This window comes from Podarcis cretensis (genome assembly GCF_951804945.1).
Source record: "Podarcis cretensis genome assembly, chromosome: 1".
Classification (NCBI taxonomy): domain Eukaryota; kingdom Metazoa; phylum Chordata; class Lepidosauria; order Squamata; family Lacertidae; genus Podarcis; species Podarcis cretensis.
The window spans coordinates 55,885,390-55,902,656 of record NC_137170.1 but is presented as its reverse complement, the minus strand read 5'-3'; the positions used below and the strand labels follow the sequence as shown (position 1 = coordinate 55,902,656).

The 17,267-nt window shown below is 42.3% G+C and overlaps 1 protein-coding gene and 1 long non-coding RNA gene across 3 annotated transcripts in view; one reads left to right on the top strand and one right to left on the bottom strand.

The window, feature by feature from the left end:
• Positions 1–17,267, bottom strand: part of LRRC4C (leucine rich repeat containing 4C) — a 621,269-nt gene that overhangs the window by 360,427 nt on the left and 243,575 nt on the right. For both annotated transcript variants that reach the window (XM_079951502.1, XM_079951500.1), the window contains exon 2: positions 14,359–14,448. The gene's annotated coding sequence lies outside the window, so the exon portion shown is untranslated. The remainder of the gene's footprint in view (positions 1–14,358; positions 14,449–17,267) is intronic.
• LOC307213088 lies at positions 1,428–2,296 on the top strand. Its single transcript, XR_013837372.1, has 2 exons — positions 1,428–1,512; positions 2,170–2,296. It is a non-coding gene; the product is annotated as an uncharacterized lncRNA (long non-coding RNA).

Here is a 17,267-nt window from a genome sequence, read left to right as displayed (position 1 = left end):
CCAATTTATCTGCATGTCCTACCATCTGCCATCCACCTCCCCTTGGGAATATTTGCTTTTTTCCAGCATCCATTCATTTCTGAAACAGATCCAGCTCTTTACCTTGCTCAGATTATTTTGTGCATAACAGGTTGCCAGAATGCCAGACAATTTGATTCATTTGGGGGAAGGGGCGGGCTGCAGCTGGCTTGCTTTCGAAAAGGCTATTGAGTATTAGAAATGTTAATATGCTTGTTAGCAACATCATTTGCTAATGAGTTACAGTAACTACATAGACATATCGAGTGAGTGTCGGAAACAATCCGGAGCTGAGAAGAGTTGCAAAATGCCTACTAAATTATGCATATTAACAATACATTGCCACCATATTTAGACTCATCCAACAGTTCAGAGTGAACAGAACCCTGCCTTAAGGTTCCCACAAACACAGAGAGATATTGAATGAGCTGAAAACGTCACATCTTGTCTAAAATGCTTATGCACTACATTCTGTAAGGTACAGTGGAGATAAGAAATCCAGTCTATAGAAACCATTATCAACATATATAAGTTGAATATTTCATCTACCTGCTTTCAGCAAAAGGCTTTTAACCTTTTAACACTGGGCAACAATTTTTTACTTTTTGAATGTTATCTAGATTTCTACAACTGATTTAGGGTATTTTTGCACTGCTGAATCAGGAAATGGCACCCGTTTCTCTCCATCAGGTCAGGTTTACTGTAGACTGAATGGTGGGCATTGATAAAGGTAAGTACACGTAAATTGCATGTTGCTTCACCATTTTTCAAACTTCAGGGCTTGAACTTCTGTTTCTTGGAACTCCTGGAATGCTCAGCGGCAGGGAGATCTCTCTTCAGAGTCCAACAGTAGTCAGCCATCATGACTGCATCCCAGTGACCTTGATAACTGGTTTCCATCTCTTTCATGTCCTGATGGAATCTCTCCCCCTGCTCGTCACTCATTGAACCCAGGTTCTCAGGAAACTGGTCCATATGTGAAAATAGGTAGTGAATCTTGACGCTCATGTTGCAGCCCAGGTTTCTGAAAGCAGTCAGCATGTTGTTGACAAGTTCTGCGTAGTTTCTGGCCTTATTGTTGCCAAGAAAGTTCTTCACTACCAGAACAAATGCCTTCCACGCTTCCAGTTCCACTTCGTTCATTGAGTTTCCGAACTCTGGATCTCTGATGAGCTGACAGATCTGAGGACCGTCAAAGATGCCAGCTTTCAACTTCTCCATGGTCAATCCTGGAAAAGCCTGGCACAAGTAAGTGAAGCAGTCACCATCCCTGTCCAGAGCCTTGGTGAACTGCTTGATTAAGCCGAGCTTGATGTGCAGCGGTGGGAAGAGTATTCTGTCTCTGGCCACCAGAGGGTTGTTGATGACGTTCCTTTTTTTAGCAAGGCACCAATTCCTCCCGCACAGGCCAGTCCTTTTTTGTGTAATGCTGAGCACGGTCCCTACTATCCCACATGCACAGAAAACATGGGTACTTGGTGAAGCCAGACTGTTGTCCCAACAAAAAGTTCACCATCTTCAGGTCAACACAAATAAACCACTTATGCTGATCATAACCAATTTTCTCCAACACATACTTCACCGCTTCATAGTTCTCCTTCAGTATAGTCGAGTGAGCCAGGGGTATAGAGGCAAACTGGTTGCCGTTGTGTAGCAGAACACATTTCAGTGATCACTTGCTGCTGTCAATGAACAGTCTCCAATCTTTGGGTTCATACTGTGGCACTCCAAGCTTGAGCAGAAGCTGTGCAATATCTGCACAGTACACCAAGTCCTTCTCTTCCGAGAAAAAATGGAGGTACTCTTGATGCCGGTTGCGGAAGAAGCTGATGCGAGCACTGTCAGAGAGGAGGTTTTTTTCCTTCAATCTGGTTGCTAACAGTTCGGCAGAGTCCTTTGACAAGCTGAGGTCGAGAACTAGATCATTCAACTCCTTTTGGGAAAATGGATGTGGAGCATCATCTTCAAGAACCACTTCTTCTTCTTCATGTCCTTCAACAGTGGAGGCATCTTCGTCACTAATGTCAGGAAGTTCTCCGAAGATAGGCACTGGAATTTCATCACAATGAGCTACAGGACGACGTGCTGATTGAAGATCAGGATACTTGAGGCTGCTCCGGTTCTTTCTGTTGATCCCACCAATTTATGGAGCCGCACTAATTTATGGAAGATTTTGAGGTTTTATGACTTCAAACTGATCCCTTTTTGACATAATCACCCAGAACTATCGGACCTGAATACTTCTTGTCATTAAAATAATAATTTCCAATCAAAATAATTATTTGACATGGCATTTTACCCCCACCAACTTCTTCTAAAATGCTCCACACAAGCGTACATGTGAACAAAAACGTAAAAAAAGACATGTGGCCATAGCTCAAAAACTTGACCTGATTGAGCAAAACCAATGTGATTTTTGGATTCAGCGCATCAGATTTGTCCTAAATCAACTGAAAAAACACAGACAACAAATTTGTTGTTGACCAGTGTTGTTGTTGTTGTTGTTTTATTCCTCCCATCCTTCACCCTAAGGTCCCAGGGCAGGTAACAACATTAAAACACAACATTTCAACACAGCATTAAAAACAGTTTAAAATAACTAACTATTGCTGGCCGAGATGACTGGCAGAATCCGAGACCTGGGAGAAGAACTGGTGGAGGAGGACTGGAAGAAATTCAAGGACTATCTACAAAAATATTGCAAACTGTATGAATGTTAAGAAAGATGTAAGATTAGCAAAAACATGGCTCCAACAAACTAGTTATAAAGAATATAAATTTAAATTTAATTGGAAGATGAAAAGAAAAATTGTGGATAAATAATATTTTATGATTAAGCTTTAATAAGAGTATGTTAAATCCCAAAATTTGAGATATTAAATATTGGAAATTTATATTATATGAATCAAACTAAGTTAATAATTTGCTGGTAAAATTTATGAGTTTAGAAAGCAGGAACAAGGGTCGTGAGGAAGTCCAAAGATGAATGTGAAATGTGGATACTGGAAAAGACTGTGTTACTATCTATGTATTGTATTGTTAAACTAAAATTTAATAAATATTATAAAAAATAAATAAATAAATAACTATTGCAGAAATAAGGGGGATCCTAAAAATATACACCTACTCTCCTTACCAGAACAATTTTATATACTGCCTTATTTTTAATAACCAAAAAACCTAGTAAAATGGCAATATAAAATTATACGCAAGCATATAAAATAAAATAAAACAGAAATTCAAAAAATTCAAACGTGTAAAACATCATCCAATTTTATGGTTCAGGGAAAACCTGGGCAAAAAGATGTCTGAAGGAATTGATAGTTGCTGCTCTGCATGTGACAGAGGCAAGGTCATTCCACAATACATAGACAATGGTAGAAAATGCCCATTTTTGCATGCCCGTCCTGTGATATTCTGTAGCACAGTGGGTAGAATCTCCCCAGATGATCTGTTATCTGCCCATGTATAGACCTGTAAGATCACTAAGCTAGGTCTGTGCATTTTTACATGGGGAAGAATGCACAATTAAGTGTTTTCAGATGGTGAATGATGCACAACTAAGCTTGGTCTGACTGCTTCTAAATGATACTGGATTTAAATAGATTTAAACATGCTTAAATTTGTTGGACTGTGGTTCATATTCTACTATTAAATGGAGCTTCTTGAAACTCCCTTTGATGAGGAAGACTTTAAAAAATATATATATTATCGAGTGTGCAGGTCATGTTCTCTTGTTTTCTATGACCTTTCTGGAGTGAGTAGTTTACCAGCATCAACATTTTTCATTTCTTTAATGACCTAAAAAGAAATGTCAATGAAGTTTCCTGGAATGTTCATCTTCTCAACTAAAAATAGCCACTGCGTTTCACTGAAAACGTCACTGCACAAAGAGAAAGAAGGGGAGGGAAAGGTGACTAAAATGGTAAATGCAATTATGACGGTTTCCCAGAATATTGAAGATGATGAAAAACAAGCAATATTCCACTCCAGTTATAAAAAAAATGTTTATACACAAAATTTTGTTGAGAAAAATAAGTCTAGTGTGGAATTTGCAAGAGAGAGAGAGAGAGAGAGAGAGAGAGAGAGATATGACCACATGGACATAAGAAGGTAAGACTGGGAATATCTCCTTTTTGAAACCCTGGAAAGCCTCTGCCAGTCAAAATAGACCATACTGAGCTAAATGGTCCAATGACCTGACTCAGTATAAGGCAGCTTCTTGCTTATCTAGGAACATGTTATGTTACTCACAGATTTAGACAATTGAAAATCATAGTAGCCTAGACACTGAAGATCAAATACAATAGGTTAGATTCAAATTATGTGAGAAATTGACTGATGCAATGTCACTTTGTACCCTCTCCTCTTCACTGCAGACCCTTAGAATGCTGTTAATATCTGTTGGAAGAGTTGGGAAACCTGTTTGGACAAGGTAACTCACTCAATTCCTGCCAGTTCCCCTCTCCTACACCAACCAGATGTGGCACACACATCCTACACCATGCTGGATGGCCCTCTAGCCTTGTGGAAGAGTTTTTGGGAGTCACAGGAGACTGCAGTGGAAAGGAAAAATAAGAATATCCTATTGTGTGAGCTGCTATTTACTTTGGTCCAACAGTGTCCTTCAGCTAGAAGATGGCCTCTTCTGTTCGCGAACTGCTATTTTTGATGAGCATTGCATGAGAAAAGTGATCACAATCCTGAAGCGGTTCTTCCAGTTGCACAGCTTCTCAAGTAAGACCTTTGCACAAGCTGTTTTCAATACTTTGAATCTAGAATCTTTATGACAGAGGAGGGGTGGGGAAACTTTTTCAACTTGAGGGCCATGTTCCCTTCTGGTCAACCTTCCAGGGCTACATGCCACTGGTGGGTGGGGCCAGAGGCAAAAGTGGCCACATTTAGAGATCAAATCAGAGCAATGAATGTGAATCGTTGTAACCATATTCAAGTTTCCTTGCCTTTAATCACCCCTATTTGTTCTCCATCCAGGCAAACAAGAAGCATCAATCTATCTGAGACCCTGGAGAGCCTTGGTCAGTCAGTGGAGACAAAACAATAGGACCAATGGTCTGAGTCGGTATAAGGCAGCTTTCTATGTTTCTGTCTCCTATGTTCACATGGACAATGTTTTTAGTAATTTCTTACAGGTATCGCTTGCATGAAAGAAGCCAATTCTGTCAGCCAATATGCCACTTGATCAATACATTTTCTCTGCATGAACACACACAGAATGAAGACTATATCAGAGAGGAAGAAATATTTGATCTGTGTAGCAAGCTAACAGCAAGAACAAGGAGCAACTGAAAGTGGCCTCCAGGTGAAAACCAACTTGTCTGCTCCAGCTTCTAGGCTTTGTTGCCTAGATCCTCATGACTTCTAAAGATATCATTCCTTTATACATCTCATAAGGTTCATCCAACTCTGTGCTTTGAAAAGCACACTTTCCACAAGGAAAAAATGCCCTCTGTCATTGCTTTGATATACAGTTCATGGAAAGCAAAGCATGTCGGCATGATTGAGGGCACTCGCTGATGATTAGCGGAGGAACTATGCTGAGGTCTGCTACTTCCAAGCTTAACATGGTATTTCAGATATTTCACTTATGTTGCCTTGAGAAAGCTAGTGGCAAAGCTTGTCCAAGTTGTTCCACAAAGAAGTGAAGTGATCCAGTGTCCGCTTCATTGTACGCAACTGAAAAAAAAATATATATGAAGCAATTCTGCCAGTTGGATTAACAGGCAAGACTCTACAGGGAGACAACTATAATCATGGCTGTCAGAGCCACAGTTTACTGTGTCCAGCATTCAGATTATTCCACAATCCTACCAAGGTGGAAAATAGGGATCAAACTTTCTGAAAATCTCAGTGTTGAGCTTGTTAACAAAGATTCTTGCTAATTCTTGTCTCCCTCCTTGATTTTGACTTTTTCCTTCTTCTAGGATCTTCTAAAAGTAAAATGACTCCTGAATATTTTATGCATTATTGTATACCATGGTCTTTGTCCATGGAGTTTTCTTGGCAGGGATACTGGAGTAGCTTGCCGGTTATGGTGCTGGAGGAGACTCTTGAGAGTCCCATGGACTGCAAGAAGATCAAACCTCTCCATTCTTAAGGAAATCAGCCCTGAGTGCTCATTGGAAGGACAGATCATGAAGCTGAGGCTCCAATACTTTGCCACCTCATGAGAAGCGAAGACTCCCTGGAAAAGACCCTGATGTTGGGAAAGATGGAGGGCACAAGGAGAAGGGGACGACAGAGGACGAGATGGTTGGACAGTGTTCTTTAAGCTACAAACATGAGTCTGACCAAACTGCGGGAGGCAGTGGAAGACAGGAATGCCTGGCGTGCTCTGGTCCATGGGGTCACAAAGAGTCAGACACGACTAAACAACAATACCATGATCAAGAAGGTGGTTTCTACAAGGGCTGTACAGGGTAGTGAGGGGCAGATGGGGCTCATAAACCTGGGAAGGCAGTCCATCTAGGAGAAGGAAAACTCTAATCCTAAATGTCCACTGCCTTGTGTGATATCTTCGGGAAAAGAAAAGGCTAAGGAGCAAACCCTACACAGATCTGAAGTGGAGTCCCTAAGATGACTGGCTGGCCCCTCCTATGCCTCTTTGCAGCAGCGGAGCATGTCTCCATGCTGGGTGGGCCCTCGTTGCCTTTGGTAGAGGCCAGCTGGCTAGGGCAGCAGCAGCAGCTGCCCCGTGAGAGAAGGTGCCTGGGCTGGAGCTGAGAGGCTCACTCCTCAGCAGATTACCACTATGAGGAACCTGTAGCTGGCTGGCGACGAGGAGTGCTGGGGGCACCTGTGCCTCAAGCAGCTCAGCGGCATCCTGAAGCTCCAGTGGAAGTCGAACCAAGAGCCCGTCAAGCAGCGCCTCAGTGGCTGCCAAAGCTCCCATGCGACCTTGGCGCCCAGCAAGGTGGGTGCTTCTGATGGGCCCCTGAACCCAGTGGCAATGCAATGAATGGCCTATCATATTCCCACACCAGCAACCCCCAGCAGCCTTGCAAGACTGGGATCCGGGGAGGGTAGTGACAGTGCAAGAAAGATGCAACAACCACATGCTGCCTGTGGTGCCCCACCCTCAAAGGCACCAGGATCAGAAAAATTCCAGGATCCAAGAGCGGCAGGTTTTTTTTTAAGGAATGCTCGCCCCACTAGTAAATGCATTTATTGTCTATTTTTAAATTCCGTGTCCAAGCTCTACTTGTCCACCCAGCTGACACAGCACTTGAGTGTGAAACAGGTATCCCAACGCTATCGGCCACAGCACAGCCCAGCCTGCCCTCGTGCTCCTCTCCACGAGAGTTGCTTCCTGCAAAGCTAGGAGAGGAGTGCGGGGCTGCGCCACAGGGAAGGCACTTGCGTGAGGTCGCCTGTTTTGTGCCCTCTCAGAAATCTGCACCCGGAGCCACAGCCCCCTCCCCCCCGTGGCTTGACTAGGGCTGAAATGTTTAATTGATTCCTCAGATAAATCAATTAAAGCTACTTTTAACTTCAGTCAAACATTTCAGTGCTAGTCAAGTGTAGAAGGCTGAAATTCTGTACACACTTACAAATGAAGAAAGCAGATCTGGATCATGCCTTTCTCTAGGGAAGAAAAATACTTTTATTTGTTAGAAAAGACATCCCTCCCAAACACTTATGAATCTAGGAGGCAAGCATAAATCCATACATTAGTAGCAAGAGAACATATAATTACTCCTGCCAAAAATATGTGCTTGGAATGCAAGGATTCAAAATCACTTTTATTTCAAATTACTTTTTTAAACAGTATGATTTGCTGAATGTATTATTATGGTCTCTTCAGATGAAAGAAAAAAACAGATTAATAGCAAAGAACATATTGATTGAAATGTAATTTCTATTACCACTGCTAAAAGGTGTTTTTGCATGCAAGTTGGAGTTTCAGTAAACAAAGCTTTTGTGCATGTTGCTATAACATATTGTTGCACATTTCTATGGTATGTTTTCACCCATTTATACAAAATGGTAAATAATAGTTCACAATGTTCAAGTGCAGCATTTGCTGCCTTTTAATTTATGGTTACCATAAATTAAGCATCCCCGTTTCCCGGGGACACTCCACGGATTTACAAATTTGTCCCCGGACAAAATCCATCCCCGGAATGTCCCTGGATTTCATTTAATGTCCCCAGATTTATATTTTAAGTGATGTAGATTTATTAGTAGGGAATGAATGTTGTGTGATTGGTTCAACAGCACAAGACACATCATATGGGGACTTCTGGCAAGGCAAAATGGCAGATGCCACAGCAGTGAGCAGCTCCTGAAGCCAACCAGAGCCAACTACGCTACCAGGCTGGCTCCAGGCTGCTGAGACTTCTGCTGCTGCTGCTGCTGCTGCCACTGCCAAGGGGGGGGGGACTGGGGATGCCCACCGCATCAACTGGGGGAACCGTTGCCCCCCCCAACCCAAATCGAGCCAGGATTGAGAGCACTTGGCCACCCAGCCAACTGCCCAGCAGCCCTCTGGGGCCAAAGCAGGAAGGAGGAGGAGAGGAGGAGGAGAGAGAAAGAGGAAGGAGAAAAAAGAGGGGAGCCCCGACCTTGCCGTGCCACTGAGGAGGAGAGGTAGGAGAGCACTGGGAGGGCAAGGACACATGGTCGAGCCCAGGCCCGACCTGAGCCTACTCCACGGTGGCTAGTGCTCCAAGAGAGCAAGTCGGGGCCCAGAGGAAGACTGTGCGACAGAGGAGACCACAAAAGAGAAGATATTACTTCTTAATTTTTTAAAAAAATAACTTTTCAAGAAAAAAAAGTGTCCCTGGATTCTTTGAAAAAAATCTGGTGACCTTATTTTAATTAGAAAATGGCTCTTACAAGACGAACGTGCAGGCTCAGAGTGACTGCTTCTCATATGGTGCATATGATTTTGAAGACAAAAAAGTAACATATAATATGTTTTCTGGATCATGTCTCTTCCCAACATCAGTGTAATAAATGACTTTATAAATCCCAGATTCAATTAGACTTCATATCAATTAGATATCAATTAGATATCAATTAGACTGCCATATCAAATGTACTATGGACCGGTGATGTGTAAAATAAGGGGCATACAAAGCCACCACTTTATAAATATAGGCACACTTGAGCTAATTGAAATACATTGAATTTTGAGCTCATTGAAGTATGTTGAATGTTGAAGATTTATATTTAAATCTTCAATAGGTTGTTGAAGTATATTTATATACTGTTCTTTGGCCAAAAGCTCTCAGGGTATTGAACAGCATGTTAATACAAAAGAAAAATACAATAAAAGTAAAATAAATCAATGGAAACAATGTAAAATAGCAAAATCAACGATGACATGCCATTCACATTTGTGCCCATTTTATTTCCATCATGGAAAGGGGAAAAACCATTCTCTTCTGCAGATCTGGTTATGTTCTACTATGGCATGGGTTGCCAATAGAGTGCCCATGGGCACAATGATACCCATGAGGTCTTCCATCATTACTCGCAAAAACTCTGCCAGAAACCAAGCTGCCGTCTTGGTCATGATGTGGTGAGATGGTTACCTTTTTACCTCTTAAAAAGTAGATAGAATTGAAGAAGGAAATTGGAAGAGTGACACTGTTTCCCACTTCTCCTTTCAGCTCTATACAGTTTTCAAGGCTCGGATTAATTCTATGGGGTGCAACTTTTATGCACATCCCTTGGAAAAGCAGTGTGTGTGTGTGTGTGTGTGTGTGTGTGTGTGTGTACTTAATGTCTTTCAGGGGGCTGCGGCTGCTGATCTGGGGAAGTAGGAAGAGCTGTGTCAGACAGCACCCACACCACTCGTTCACAAATCAAAATATGCCTATGGATATAAAAAAAAAAGTTGCTGAACCTTGTATATCCTGTAAATGAAAGGCCATCTCTTTGTATTGGTAATCAATATGATCTTTACATGGCATCAGGCAGAATTTGTATCACATATGACAAAATTCTGGACAGGTCTCTCATTTCAAGTGTGTGGACATTATGCATTTAATTTTATGTGAAATATGTATAAATGCATTTTGGTACTTCATTCCCTTAAGGCCTTATTAGGAAAGCAGGTGTGAGCAAACTTTTTTCTTTTGAGCACTTTGTGAGGGCATTTAGCTATTGATATGGAGACTGAATAGCTAATAGCCCGATTCTGCTTGTCACTGTATCTGCAAACAGGCATATAGGAAGAGACACAAGGTCTGCTATGCCATCACATCACCACCGCCTGTGTCACTCTGCTGTTGACACAGGCAGATTCAGAAAACCCAACTAACACAGTCAAATGGGTTGATGTTACTCTATGAACAAGAACCAACACCTCCTGTGTGCTGCAGCAGCGATACGAAACCTTGTAGAGGAATGGAAAGGAACATGGGTGAGATAGGAAGGATGCAAAAACTAGAATATCCTAGGTCAATTTCTTGTGCACCATACTACGGACATTTCAGTTGCCCCAGAGTCAACTAAATCATGGTGCACACATAATGATTAATCATGGTTTAGGAATATAGGTTCCCATACCCAACTAGAATTTAGTGTTGCTTAGACAATACATAGTTTTAAAGAAAGAATTTGAAATAGTGGTGCCAAATGACCATACAATTCAAGAGATACAGTCCGTGAGACTTGTATTTCATGGGATTTTGGCCCCACTGTTTATGTTTTTTCTCTTTGTGTTTCTGACAACCGAGGATAACACTTCAAGCATCTGATGAAGTAGGCTCTAGTTCACGCCACAATAAATTTGTTAGTCTTTAAGGCACCAGAAGACTCTTTGTTATTTTTGCTGCAACCGACTAACACAACTACCCTTTAAAAGTTGCAGGGAACAAATAATGATAAGCAACAAACAATGTGCACAGGGCTCTACAGCACATTTTCTAGCTTGCTTGGGAATACATAAATAGCCACTCCTCAAAGGACATCAAAATGACAGAATTAGACATTCATTCAAAATCCAGACATGGTAAGTGAGACACCAAAATTGTAGTATTCATCCCAGAAGATCTGAGAACTCTCAGTATGAAACAGGTTTTGGCTCTCAGCAAACCCATCCAACTTTTTGGCAAACAGGATCTGCAATGTTAAACACGCTTCTCGACGTCAGGGCAGCATCACTTGGGATGTTGCTACAGTAGAAGCTAGAGCAAAAAGCCTCTTGTCCTTCTCTTGTGTATTAGTGTAATACCTCTGTGCACATCATTAATATTACTTAGTACGTTCTCAGTGCTAAAAGAGATGTACACTTTGATTAAACCTGTCTTTGGCTCTGTAGTTTAATATGTGGCATCCCTGCAGCATAAAGGTCACCATGATGCTATTTCTGGGGAGAAGAACTGATCAGACACCAGGTCACTCCACTGATTATCTGGGGCCTTTATAATTTTCTTTGCTAAGCTTTATTAATTATCATCAATCTTGGTCTGTGATGCCCTTTAAAAAGTAAAAGGCTTGAGTTTTCCTAGATGTATGGATGTCTACTGAGAAACAGTTCTGTGATAGAGACTAATGCTTCGAGCTTAGGAGATTTTTTTAAAACAAAACCAAAAACTACAAAACCCTAAGGTGCCTGCAACAAAGGCAGACATCACACTGAAACATGTGAGAATCCTAGATCTTTGCCACATGCCAATGAATAAGATACTGACAACTGTTTGGGGGGTATAAAACCACAGATTTACTAATAAGTAAGCAGGAATCTGCAAGGAGCATGAATTAAAACTAATTATCCCCCTGTGAGGTTGACTAACTCTAGGTGCCCCAGACTTTACTTTCTCAGATGGACAACACCGCCGGTGTGCTGGTCCTGGTGGGTTACTGTGTGGCATGGTCCAAGTCCAGTCTGACTTTGGGGGCGTGGTATGGGGGCTGTTCAAGTTTGAAGCGGGGTCCAAGGCAAGGAGTCGGGTGAGGTCAGGAACTCTGGTAGAAGAGCAGGACAGGGCATCGGCAGGATCAGGTTACCAACAATGTTGCTCCCGCAACCTGGGACTGGGCTGGCTGGCTTTTATCTCTTCTGAGGCATAGGGTGGCCCCGGTCCACAGGTGACTCACCTCTCTTGGCCTGGAGGCGAGCACTCCTCCTGTGAGAACTTAGTTCCCTCCGCCTCTCTGCCCTCAGCCTCTGCAGCTCAGGAGAGGCTGGAGGGTTACTCGACCCAGAGGCAACCTCACCTTCCCCTGACGGGGCTGAGAGTGGAGCACCTGCAAGCAATGGGTCCTCGATCATCTCCGGAGCCAGAGCAGATTCAGCTGGTGTCTACTCCTGAGGATCCGGCACAGGTGAGGGCCCTTCAGGTTCAAGCCCCAGCCCTGGCTCAGCCGGTCCTGGAGGTGGGGACTCCTGTGTAGGCTGGGATTCCTCAGGTTCAGCCTCTGAATCTGATTCCCAGGCCATCACACCCGGGCTCCAGTCCACAGATTCATAAACTGGCTGATGTGTAGCCTTTATTGTTAGCCAGCTTAAAAGCAAGCAGATTGAATCCTTGGCTGTTCCCCACTGGACAGTGTTCCCAGGGAAGAAACATCTGGGATTCAAGTGAGGTTACTCTCCTTAACGGACGCAGGTGGTGCTGTGGGTTAAAGCCTCAGCGCCTAGGACTTGCCGATCGAAAGGTCGGCGGTTCGAATCCCTGCGGCGGGGTGCGCTCCCGCTGCTCGGTCCCAGCGCCTGCCAACCTAGCAGTTCGAAAGCACCTCCGGGTGCAAGTAGATAAATAGGGACCGCTTACCAGCGGGAAGGTAAACGGCGTTTCCGTGTGCGGCTCTGGCTTGCCAGAGCAGCGATGTCACGCTGGCCACGTGACCCGGAAGTGTCCCCGGACAGCGCTGGCCCCTGGCCTCTTGAGTGAGATGGGCGCACAACCCCAGAGTCTGTCAAGACTGGCCCGTACGGGCAGGGGTACCTTTACCTTTACTCTCCTTAACGACACTAAGCCAGGCAGCATTAAGATTCAGTGTTGCAAGGCAGCTCTTCACCCAGATGATGCCTTCAAGTGCTCATCTAAAGTAGCTCTAGACCCTACTCTGTTTGGCCCAACCTGGCAGCTGTGACAAAAGGAGAGGCCACAGAAAGCATAGGCAGCAAGGAATACCACATCCTAGTCAATCATATAGTATGAAGTAGGTGAAAAAGGAGAACAGGGACAACCAATCTCAAAACCAACAAAAACCTACCCCTTGGCTCCCCAAAAGGCAGGGAGCAATGAAGCCCACTGTGCAAAGGGAAGGGTGGAAGGGGGGCTGTGCCAGGGATTAAGAGAGCAGGGATTAAAAGGCACACGACACTACCCATCATTGGCTGTCCCATGATACATGACTCAGGCCAACTAAAGCCACCCAGAAGTCTCTCCTACTTCCCAAAGCAGATGGCACATTCAAGGCTCAGCGGAGTGGCATTCTCAGTTTATATCCAAACTAATTCCGGAGGGGAAAACCCCCAGAGAGAAAAAACAAAGTAATACAAGCATCCAGACATTCTGCCTCCATAATTTCTCTGGTTGCCTGCATTTCATTTCATTTCATTTTTCTTTTATTTTTCTTTATATATTTATAGACCACATTTCTAGACAAAGTCCTCTCAAAGAAGCAAGCTACACTATATACATAAAATTACAATGTTAGATTGTATTAAAAACCAACATTTCAAGAAGTACAAAACAGTTTAGCTGGTATACTCGGAGATTTGAGAAATAATAAACACCCTTCTTATGGAAGTACAAAAGTCTTTCTTTGGAATTGTCAGTTATTTATCTTCTCTGAAGGTAGACATTTTAATTATGTACTAAAGGAGATTTGTGGCTTTCTGTTGTTAAGTGCTCTCTCAAAGCACTGCAGTGACCTAGCCCAGCACAAAACACCTATCTTACGAAGCTACAGAATAAAGCACAATGGAAATATATAGGTGGAGATGTACAAAAGTCTATGGAAAATCTTCCCAACACCTTTTCAGAAGTCTCCGGAATTCCAAAACATCTCTTTACTCTCCACTGATTTCGAAAAGCAATTTGGAGATTTGACACTATAAGATGCTAGGCATAGAAGAAAAAGGTTACACTTCTCATTTACCAGTAAATGGCTTTTGGAACTCATGAGTTTGAAGAGCAGCTTGTGACTTCTAGGAAGTACTTTCGCAAATCACAGTTGGGGGAAAATGAGCATGTAGTCCTAGCCTTGCTATATATGGCTTGGTCTCATGTTAATTTGACAGCTGACATCAACTAGGAATGCACAGTAGGGTATCTTTCTGATGAAAACCAAAATGCATTTGCTAACCAACATTGACAGCAGAAGTTCCACTATAAAGCAATTAAGCAGTACACTCACACAATATTCAGCATATCCAGTCAAATGACATCTTCTTTGGCCTCCATATCTTTAAGCCATCATGATCTTTTGTATGAGAGAAATTCATTTCTGAAGAGAAGAAGAAAAACCAAAAGTTAAATAAACTTAAATTGTCTTATAAAAGATCTTTGCATGCTTCACTAATTTCTGTGGGGCCTGAATGTTTATCAGCTGGCACCCCAAGAACTAAAAAGCAAGCAAGCAAACAAACAAACAAAAATAGAATTCTTAAGATACCAAAGTTACAAATAATGAGTGGGCTTCAACTGGTGCCCTAATATTCACGGAAGGGCTTTTGATCCAATGGATGTGTCCACAAATGGGAAAAGAGAAGAGGGAACTTTTGCCAAATACTCTCCCCACTGCACTCCCAGTGGCCCCACCCAGCATGAGCACCTGAGACCTGGGGAACTTTCCAGAAGAGGGTGGAAGATGGCATGGGGGTTGCAGAGGGAAATGGGCAAAAATTGCCGTCCCTCTTAGGGCACAGACCAAAATCCTTCTGTTGACTCAAGTCATACTGTGAATGACTAAGTGCTTTCATAAAGAAAATAAAGGAAATAGTCTAGTGTCATCGGTGAAAAACTTCAGGTTATTTAATACTTTTTTTTAAAAAAAGACCAGTACTAAAATCCAATCATTTCCCTAAGAAAGTGGGATATATTAATATATTTTAATTGCTTCGGTGATTCAAAGCTCATCAAGAATACTAATAAGAATAACTATGAACAGAAAGGTAATATGATAGGTAATTGAATAAAGTCCCTCTTTTTGCACAAAGACTTGGGTACTTGAAAAGATACTGGTGTCAACATGTATATCTTCATGAAGTGAGAGGAGCTGATATGATACAGCCTTGCTTTTTCCTGCTTTTCATGGAGCAATGCATATGACATTCTATATCTGTGTATTTGTGAAGGCATAATCTCCTGCATTTTTGCAGGCAGCAAGGAATAATGGGTTGGATTCATACTTTGTCATTCTTAGACTCCCTGCTGAAATAAGTGAGGCCCCACCTGTATTGGCATTCTGATAGCATTCCCTTGATCTTTTGGCCTACGTGTCCTGTTTTAATTCTTGTGCTATTTTAACTGGCTTGTTTATCACATGTTTTATTTATAGATGTTTATAAATGTTTTAGTATTTTGTTTTAGTTTTAAGTATGTTGTTCATATTTTAATGTTTACATATTTTTGCATTAAGTAGTATGTGCATATGATAATAATAGTAATAATGATCCCACTGAACTCACTTCAGACATATTAAATTAGTAGGTTGTGTCTACTCTAAGCAGATAAAGTATGGAGCTTTAGTCTCACCAATGAAATCAATGGGACAAGTTAGTAACTACCTCGGTTTTCGAACGTAATCCATTCCGGAAGAGCATTCGACTTCCGAAACGTTAGAAAACCAATGAGCAGAGGGCGGCCTGCCAATTCAATAGAGAAAATTGTGAAAAACAACAGATACATGCAGTGGAAGCCATTCAACCTCCAAGGAATGTTCAAAAACCGAAACATTTGGCAATGGAGACATCTGAAAACTGAGGTACCACTGTAATTTCAATGGGAATAAGGAAGTTGAGAGTTGTTGGGAGACCAACATTTTTCTCACAGAGCTACAATTCTCAGCACTGTTTAACTATCAATTCCTCTTCATAAGGAACTCTGAGTTGCGGTGAATGTATGGTGTGAATGCGGCCACAATGAGAACCCAGCCAATCTCTCCTCATTCTAAATTGACAGAAGGAACAGCTAGTTGCATGTAATGTGGGGCAGCCATTGTGCAAAGTGACAGATATATTGATGATTGAGGGGCTGGTAATGGCTCAGAGAGCCAATAGTGAGGAAGGCACCCTTCACAGAAATCAGTATTTCAGGAACCAAGAAACCATAACTGGGGCTTTGTCCTGTGAGGCTAGGAAGCTTGTAAAAGAAAAGGAGACTGGCCAAATGGGACCCAGGCTTTAATGAGAAGCTGAAATGGAATAATCTTGGGCAAAATAGCAGCCAAACTTATTCTAGGCAAGGTCTGTTGGTCAGTTGAAATTCCCATTGTCCCCTGCCCATCCCTGCTTCATCTACATTAAGAATGTCATCCAAGCTTGAAGTACAGCCATTTTTAGATAGATGAAGTTTAACTTCATCTATCAACCTTGCTCTATGGTCTAAGCAGTGAAGCAAAGAACACGTTTTCAAATTAAACATTAAGCAGTTATTTATGGAGTCGGAACACAAGTGCTAATGTTGACATTTGGTCAGAACACAATGGCAAAGCCCTCTGCTGTTTCATGAAGAACATAATGACTAATGAGGTTTGTAACTACCACAATTAGTCTGGTTTTACATCTCATCCGGAAGACTAAGCTACACTGTGGCTCCCAAGCATATTTTCTAAAGAATGTGGTTAAGCGTTGCCTCAGATGTGAAAAATGAAGCCTAGGGACCACCTTGTTTTGAGTTGTAGACGTCAGTTGGCCCATAACCTGAGACTTGGGCCCATCCTCTGTTGTTGGTATTACTCCACATTTCAGCCAGTGTGATCAGAAGAGCATGCAAAGCTCCAGCAGAGTCTTCAGCAGAACACCAGAGTTTTCCTGCTTTCCAATAGCTTTCTCCAGAGTTCCTGGTTAAGAAAACTCCTTACCCATTCAGTTCAGTTTAGAGTCTAAAGTGTTTATTGTCACATGACACAAGACAAGCACAGACACACTAGCTACATAAACTTTAAGAGATGCCGGTACACCATAATACAGTTATTCTGGTCTTAGAAGTAAACCTTGTGAAAATACAAGCAGACAGAGAGATTCACTAGCACTTTAGCATACTAGCTCACCATGCTAAACTGAACCATATAAGATTGAACCTTCAGCTTTTCCACATCAATTC